Consider the following 9625-nt stretch of genomic DNA (forward strand, 5'->3'; position numbering starts at 1 on the left):
CGTCTGAGGGGAATATATATGCTAGCCCAGGGTTTGGAGGAGACTCAGTGGCTCATGAAGGTCCCAACTCGGGGACACATGACAGCAATGGCAATGGATCTGAAAAAGGGACATGTACCCAGCCAAGGAGCACAATGGGAAGATCTGTTGCCTTTGGGGATCTATTATTTTCTGGTTCAGCTAGTCCATCTAACCAGCATGGCTTGTTTTTAAGCTAGACCCTCTCAAACTCAGCCCGAGCTCACCTGAGCAATCCTAGTTTTCTAACTTTTAGGGGGAGTGTGAGTTATGATTTACTGGATCTCTATGGCAAACACAATGTAATAAAAACCTGACCTGTCTGATGTGTATGGGCTACTGTATTATAAATATTTAATAAGTTGTATGGAAAGAAAAGAACTATAGGGGTTACAGGAATCATATTAAAGCAACTAAGTAAATACAAAGAAGGTTAAAGTGTCTAACTCCATACGCTTTAAAGGCTAAAGCAAACCAGATCTCTTTCTAGATTCTTTTTCCATGTACAGCGGTAACTGGGCTGCATAAAAATAAGGTGAGTATTTAAAGACGGGGGGAAAAAAAAAAAAAAAGAGAAAGATCTAAGGCATTTGTTTGGCATTGATAGCAATTTCAAAAAAGCCCTGGAACATTTAAAGAGAATTAGAAAGGATTTGGCTGGAATCAGAGGGGGAGCACTTTCCACGGCCGGGTGCGTATGGGTATCTACAAACTGCCTACATCTGAACGAGCAGAACAGCCTTGATCATCCAGGGCTTTATAACCAGAAGAAAAAAGGCTCTCCTGTTTGGGCTCTTTTTTTCTCACTCACACATATCCAGATTTCCATTCTTCTGCCTGCTCGATGGTGAAGTAACATTTATTTTGGCATGGAGCTTGTGGAGTACTTGGAAGGGCCCACTGGGGTGAGAAGATACAGTGCACCCGTTGGGGCGAGCAAACCTGCTCTACTTTGGGAATCATTCCAGGGGGATTTTTGTTTGTTTGGTTTTTTTTTTCCCATCCTATGTTGTTTTCATGGGGCGGATATAAAGTAAGTCTGAAGCAGAAAGGCAAAAACAAGCAGGCATTGCATGCATGCCCTTCTTCCTGCTGTCTCTTTGGGGAAGAAGCCTACAGGAGCTTTTCCTTGCCATATGATGGGAGCATGAGGAAATCTTGAGCTGGTTTTAGGTCAGGGAGTGTATTTCCTTATACTTTCCTCTAGTGATGGCTATGGTTTTGGGACCCACAAGTCTATTTCTGAATCATGACATGGATTCCTGCTGTGACCCTTGGAAGAGGCAATGATCCTGCAGCGTCTCTTTTATTGAGAGGAGCTTTCTGCACACCCCTATGCTGGCCAACTGCAACCAGTGCAAGGAACGCTAGATTCACCTATCCAAACACTCACCTTTTCTACTGATGACCTTTTTTTTTTCTTTTTTCTTTTTTTTTTTTTCCTTTTTGCAGTATTTTCTCTGCTGCAGCTATCATCCTAAATAACATCAGCCCACCAGTGGCAGAGGCTTTACAGTGCAATGGAGAACTATTTTGAAGGTACAAATCACTTGACCTAAAGAATCTCCCTGGAGTGTCAGTGCTATGCACTACATTTTTGCTCTGCTGAAGCCTTTATTTAGCACATGCTAAAGAACATTTAACATTTAAAGATCCCTTCTGCACATCCTCCAAATGTCTCCATCCTTTGCTCCTAGATTAATATGTCTTCTGTGAAAATGAGATAATTGATTGCAGAGCCATATTATTTACAAATGAAGTGTTGTTCTTGTATTGACCTTTCGTTTCTATAGCTCAATACTAGTTCTTGTACAGCATTTGTAATTAGTGAGATAGTAACAGAATTAGAAGAAACAGAGGGAAAAAAAAAGGAGCTCCTGTGGATGCTTTTAATGAAAGAAAACTTCAGGATGAGTTGCCCTTTTACAGCTGCAAAACTTCACATAATCAACACTAATAAAGTCGATGGCTTGAATATGCAGAGAACAGCAAAGCTCCCCAAACCAGTACTGATAAAGCATGGATACTGCCATCAGTGATGCTCTCTCATGAGAGCCACTCCCAGGCTTGGAAAAAGGTGAGATTTGGGGAATAACCTGAAACTTATCCTTCTGTGGGTCTGCTGCACAGACAGACATGCCATGTAAATGCCATGTTTTTGGTGGCAAAGATGTTAGTTATTAGCCTTTTGACTGCAAAGGAACTACTGCGACTGCAGAACTGGTTTTCTTATATATATATATATATATATATATATATAAGAAAGTCTGGAAAAAAATATTATGCTTGAATATGGTCATAAAGGGAAAAAATAGGAGTAAATATTAGAAGGAAGGCTGTAGAGTCCTGTCAGCATCCTATGGATGCAAACAGATAGGACACATCACAATGCAGAGGATCTCTTTCAGAGATGACTCTTGTGCCAGTAACATGGGCTCACATGCAATGCCTGCTAAACTTACAAAATAATAATAATAATAATAATAATAATAATAATAATAATAATAATAATAATAATAATAATAAACTTCAGTACTCTTTAGGGAATGCAAACGTGCTGCTTTGCTGGCTGTATTGTTTGCTGCACCTACTGCAACCATGGTATCTCCTTTTCCTTGCCAGGGAATCATAGAATCACAGAATGGCCTGTGTTGAAAAGGACCACAATGATCACCTAGTTCCAACCCCCTCCTATGTGTAGGGTTGCCAACCACCAGACCAGGCTGCCCAGAGCCACATCCAGCCTGGCCTTGAATGCCTCCAGGGGGGCACTCCCATTCCCTTCTTATTCATCTTCTGGCCCTATGGAAATGCTGGTAGTGATGCTCCTCTCCTACTGAGCTCTCATTCCTATTAAATGGCATCGTATTTAATGGAACAAAATTTTAGTACAGCTGAAGGAGGTGGCAGCAAGCTCCATACTCCCAATGCCCTCATCTCACAGCATGGAAAAACCTCTACATGCCCTGGCCGCCCCAAAGGACTAGGTTGAATCCTTCTGCACACATTCATTCCAACCTGAACCAGGATCCCAGGGGCAGATGCTCCTGTACAATGTCCCCATACACATTCCCCAGTGTCCTGGGGTGCATGGACCCTCAGCAGTGGGGCTGGTGGGAGCACGCCAGCTACCTGGGATCTTATAAATCTTTCAGCTATCAGTCTTTCAGAGCTCCAAATGCAAAATCCAGCAGCCCGGGATATCATGTGGATTTATGACCTGGGATTTATGAACTGGTCTGGATAAAATAAGAACTGACTTGACTTTTTTTTTTTAAGGTTTGAGGAGAAGAAATAATAAAAAATGAAGACACGCTTTTTTTCCTCCTTTCAAAGCCTGTTTACAGAAACATGCATGCCTATGAATGTATATATTCAATTATTTTGACTGTTCTTACCTGCGTGTTTCCTGCTCCTGGCTGAGGCCAATCTCTCAGGGTGTCCTGCCTGCTGGGGCAGCAGGAATCGGCACAAATTGCACCAAAATCACAGTCTCAAGCCATTTCTTGCCTGCCTCTGGGCTGGGAAAGGTGCTGGTAAGTGCTCTGTGATTTCTGAAAGCTTGCAAGCAGTGGGATGGCTCCCTATATTGACACTGCTGCAGCTCTCACCCTGACACTTCCTTTCATCATTTTTTTTTCCTGAGATAATTCTGCAGTCCTTCTTCTTTTTCATTGGTGGCAAGCTGTGTATTTTTGGGGTTGAATCTACAGTCGTGTGCATGGTTTTGCTTACACGTATGTGTCTCTATGCATATTAATACATGCACTTATTCATCCATCAGTAAGCATTGTTGTATATATAAGCATGTGCGTATGTGCACAGTATGCATGTATATATATATATGTACATTCACATCTATGTATCTATAGCTGCATGCCTGCATAACAGCGCACACAGACATTTATGAGCGTTATGAATGGTTGGTGTATTAAGCCTTTGATTAGAAACCAATACAAACTATCACTTTTTATTACTACTCCCCAACTGTACGTACTTTGCATGAGCTTTTACAAGCCCATCCCGAAGGACTTTCTCTCCTTATCTGTATTTCATGGCCTTCATTTCAATTTGTCTTATCTTAAAAACAACAACAAAAAAGAAAATATGTTATTTACCTCGGTCAAGAGGAAAACTGCCAGACAGATTTTTATTGTCTCCTGCTCAACCCTTTTGTACCTCTGCCCACAATTCCTGGGTGATTATTTTTCAGCAGTTCTCAAGTTCACTCTCCATGTTACAGATTAGAGTTACTTCTTAGGGAAAAAAAGAAAATAAAGATTAAAAAGTACATTTATATGTATATATACATACATAAGTAGCCCAGGTTTTCAGTCTACCACTTTCTCCATCCCTTCGGGTGCAGACTTGTCCATGAATCAGCACAGCCACACTATGCCCACACCTTCACCCAGCATTGCAGGAATCTTTGTGTGCACCCATCAACTCATCTAGAAGCCATACGATGCTGTTTCCCTTGTGCACATAACCTCTACATGCTGATAGTTGTTCCCTAAGGCTCCTGCCAGCCCCTTCAGAAGGAAAAGGCTGGGGAGAAATGCCCAGGGAGAGCTCCTGGCGCTGCCCCTGCTGCACAGAGAATGTGACACAACCACAAGGACACTGAGACGATGCTCCAGAGCAGCTGCATGTGCATTTTCTTGTGCTCAGTGCACAAGAAAATCCATTTTTACACCATTTCTGATGCCTGGGCGAGCTCAGGTGAAGCCACTGGCCCAAGCCAAAGAGCTCAAGCCAAGCAATGAAGTGGCCAAACAAGTGAAATAACCATAGCCATTGGAGCATAGCCTGGAATTGCAATGGGCTCAGCTGAGAACATGTCATCAGGATACAAGGAGCCAGGAAGGGCTTGGCAGCCAACATGAGCTCTTTGGAGGAGAGCAAAGCAGGGTTTCAGTGGCCCATTGTTGGTGGCAGTCTGGCTTGCTTTGCTGGTGCAATCACTGTAGGGTGAAGCAAGAAGTTGCGGTTTGTTTTTAATTACCAGACATTTAAAGTGTTTTTCAGCATGACTCATGTCCCAGGAATAATTGAATTTGAAGATTTTATTTTCAGTGCAATCGAAGAGTCCACACCACATCTGAGAAGTAGATAAAACTGTTGCTTAAACTATATGTTATTTGCCAGGTATGTGCGGGCAGGGCAGCCATCTCCCCCGGTACCTAACTCCAGGTCAGAGCTCCTCTCCCAATTGGAGGCTGAGGGAGGGGATCCGTGCAAGGCACCGTGCCTGGAGCCCCCTCTGTTCAAAGGCGCCCAAGGAGATGGAGCTGGCCTGGGGATGGCTGGAGGCCACACAGACGGGAAGGTATGTAGCAATCCATTTATCACTTTGCAAATATTAGTGCTGCTCGCATTTGCTGCGGCAATATTTCTTCTTGGAAATTGGTGAAGTGAGTAATAACAATGTTATTTATTCTAAGACCTTGGAGCTGAGAAGCAATAACAGGGGGACTGTTCCCTTGAAAGCTTCAGAGGTGCTGGAAATAAAATGGGAGGGGGGGAAGGAATCAACCAACAAAGGGCTGGGGGAGAGAAAGGCACATCAGAAAGCCACAGCGATCTGGGGGTTTCATTTCATTGCCTAAGAGAACCAAATGCATTTTTGACAATTTGTGCACAGAGGGCAGTGGTGGGCATCCCACATGCCCTGTTGGCATGGTCATGGAGCTGCCACATTGCCTTTGCCTTACTTTGCTTTTATTCCTCATCTCCCCCCGCCTCCCCCTCCCCCTTTTTTTTTTTTAACTTTCCCCCTCTCTGCGTGGCTTATCTGAATATATAGGGCTGCCCCTTGCTCAGATTTATGGGTCGGGGCAGCACTGTGTGTATTTACAGTCTCCCGACCTGAAGACCTACAGCTGAACAAGAGAAGGAGGAAACCAGGCCCGTTCCATAAACAGAGACAGATACAGGGGGGAGGCAGGAGGAACTGCCAGCACTTAACATTTTTAACTATTTGGCCAAGCAAAGGAATTAGTGATTAGATTAGAGCCCAGGAAAAATGAGAAGAGGGGTGAAAGATTTCGGGGGGAGAGAGCTGGGCCTGGCTGGGGTTTGAGGAGTGCAGAGTTGGGGGAGTGCAAAGGGTTTTCCATTAGAAGTCAGAGGGTTTACAGGCGGCTGTGCAGGGTGAAAGTGAGCTCCAAGTGCTTCACTGGGAGCTTTGCTTCTTTGGGCAGAGCTGAAGAACTCCTCTAAAGTGCAGTTGTGCTGTGAGGAGGTGAATTGCTCAGTCTGTGTTTATTCAGGTACTAATTGCCCCAGATTAAGGAAGAGGAAAGCCTTGCTCGGCCATAATAAATATTTCTTACATCTCTGCTTTGCGGGAAGAAGTTCAGTTCAGATGAGATATATTTCAAAGGGCCCCACGTTACCCGACTTCTCTGACGTGAAAAGCAGCAAAAGTGGCAACAACCTGGAAAATAAACAAATGAAATGCAACATACGTAGGGGTCACAACATAGCATAAGTATATCAACATGATGAACAGCTTTGATGAAAATGGTAAACAAAACCACCCTCTCTTCCTGTGGCTTGTTTTACATTGCAATAAACCACCGACTCTATAACCTATCAGAACATGCTGAGATTTTATGCATCATTTCCAACTACTATTTGAACATTTGGTTTAGAGTAGTCATGAACTATAATTAATGGGATTTTTTTTTTCTCCCTGATAAAAAGCATGCTTTATTGGAGTTTATTACCTGTTGGTCCAAAGCACTGTAGGTGATACGAATTCATTGTGGGGTTGAGGATGGGGAAAGGGGAAGGGGCCTCCTGGCAATGAGTTCACATCCACAGGAGTTTCACCCAGCCACCGCCACCCGCGATGCCCATCCTATGTGCACATAGTGCTGCTCATTCCAAAGCCCAATTAAAAGCAGCAGAAAAGCAGCGGATGCAATGGGAACGTGACCACGCTGCTGTTGCCATTGTCTGATCGTGCATTTCCATCACTACTTTTTGAGCTGTACCATGTGCCTGAAAATAGCAGAGCTCAGAGGCATCACGCATCAACATCCCTGCTCATGCAGAATAAGACCCAGCAGAAACATGGGGATGCTGCCCACTCCAGGTGCCAGCCCAGCACAGCGCTGGTGCGAGTGAGCCGGTAGCACCGAGACGCCAGGTTCAGCCTGCTGTGGGGAGAGGAGAAAAAAAAAAAAAAATACAACAGGCACCACAAAGAACATTGAGATGAATGGCTCTATTTTATGAGCCATAAAAGTTTTATTCATCTTGACACCGAAACAGGTTTAGGCAGCGAGTTGACACGCCTTAAATAAATAAGTGGAATTAATTCCCCAGCTCTTGAAACAATAGCAGCGTGCATGTCACGCCGAGCGCTGCCCCATTGTTTCCCGTGGCTGCGCGATATTGATATTATTTGTGTTTTTCCGTGCAGCTTCCTCTGGGGCCTGGTTGATCCACTTCAGATTCTTCCCCTGTTTTATTAGAGGTTGAAAAAGGTTCAAGACCTGGTTGTACCGCGGCTCCCACCGACAGCTCAGGAACCAGTTTGGCGTCTGGTTTGTCTGTTGTTTTACTGCTGACCTTCAGCTCAACTTTCCCCCCTGACCCCAGGAGGCATCTATCATGACAAGAGGCTGTTTAACACAAATGGTGCCCATTTATAGGGGAAGAAAGTCAGAAGATTTCCTTTTTATGAAGAATTTGGTTTTTCACCCCTCTTTTCTCAGTCACCACAGGTGAAATCCCTCCCAGCAGCTGGCTTATGAAATAATGCGAGGGGAGGCCGTAATGAGCTGAAAGCACCCTCAGCTGGAGATAAATATATGCAAATGAGATGCACAAACAAAGGAGCCTGGACAGAGAAATATCTGCAATTCCAGCAAAATGCTGCCTGCAGCTAGAAGATGAACAGCTTTGATAAAATGGTAACAAAAAGCACCTTTTTATCCTCCAGCTTGTTTTACATTGCAATAGACCATTGTTATTGTAACCCAGCGGAGCATGCAGAGGCTTTCTGCGCTGGTTCAAAAAAAACCTGTTTAAACATTTGTTTTTAAGGCATTCAGGGGCGATGATCAATGCGCTGTTTTGTTTTTCCGCCGGCTGGGGGTATCGCTGCTCGGTGCGGTTGGCTGGAGGCTCCCGGTGCCATTCCCGGTACCTGTTGGGCTCTGTGTGGGGTTTGGGTGCGCTGAAATTTAGGAGCTCGTGGAGGGAACTGAGGGCCAACGGGTGGTGGGGGGCATGGAGGAGAAAAGCCAGGCGTGAGGTTTCCCAAAGCAGCACCCGAGCAGGCAGCGTTAATGAGCGCAATCAAGCCTCCGAGCAAACGCGGAGGCAGCCATCGAGCATGCTGATTTTAATAAGCTTTTTAAAAAGGCGATTGCTAACTTTTCTAAAAAGTCTTCTTGTTATTAAATGTAATTGTTTGGGGTTCGTGCGTTGCCAAAACAAATGCGGACGCTAAAATATGCTTTCAATATGCAGATTTAGTGTATCTAGACCGTGTTTTAAATTAGCCCTGCTTTGGGCGGCGGGGGGAGGAGAGTGAGGGGCTGCCTTCAGATGACTTTAAGGCATTTTCTAAGCAGGGTTGGTCGCTCCCAAATAACACCTTTCTATTCTCACCTCTGCCCTTATGCCTCCTCACATGTGTCCGTACGGATGACTACAGAAAGCAAGCCCTGTCCCTTGCCATTAGCTGAAACACGGAGAGAAAGGCAGAGCAAGGCAGCACAGCGATGCCGTGCAGCCCCTACCCTGACGGCACCATTACAAAGGTTGTTACACATTTATAAAGGGAGCACAAACACCATAAAGTTCGGGCAGCCCTTTGCTCGGGGCACCAAGTGCAATTTTTAGAAGAAAAATAGACTTACCTTTTAGGGAAAAAATATATATATACACGTAAAAAATCCATCTCTTACTGCGCTATACAGCTATGGTACTTAGAGATGTTAGAGAAGGCAAGTGTCGGATTTCCCGATGTCAAAGCAGATCTCCTAATTTTTCACAGCCTCCTGTGGCGATTTTCGGGCCAGATCGGAGAGGAAGCAGTTCGAAGTGCTGCCCTGACCCCTGGGAGCCGGCTGCAGCACCCGGGCGCCCCAGCGTGGGGCTTCAGGAGTTAATGGAAGTTGGTAGGGCCGGGAGCCGCTCTTTTTGCAGCCCAGGTTTGCGGCGGCATAATTATGTTCAACCGCTGTTGTTTGAAAAGGGCAAGCGGCATCTTAGGCACAGAACAATGAAATTACAGCTGAGATTTAGGTTAGCAAAAGCCGTCTTCTGCAAGGCTTTTATGATTCATTATTTCCCATTAAATACAGTATTAGAAGTGTACACCAGATAGCTCATGGTTGCTGCGCTCAGAGCACATTATCTATATTACACAGGTCTGGGGAGCAGAATTAGAAAACTTTGGGGGAATGAGCAATATGTGTTTGCTGATAGAAGTACCATATGGCTCATCTTCCTCAATTGCTTTCATTGCGACTCCGATGCTGGAGAAATTAAAGTTTTATTTGATGTGGCACAGCTTAATGAACTGTCTTCTGTTAGGAAAATTGAATATGTTTCCTGTTATTTGAGCACAGAGCCCTCATGGTTT

This window comes from Phasianus colchicus, chromosome 2 (assembly GCF_987193195.1).
Source record: "Phasianus colchicus chromosome 2, bPhaCol1.hap1.1, whole genome shotgun sequence".
NCBI classification, from domain to species: domain Eukaryota; kingdom Metazoa; phylum Chordata; class Aves; order Galliformes; family Phasianidae; genus Phasianus; species Phasianus colchicus.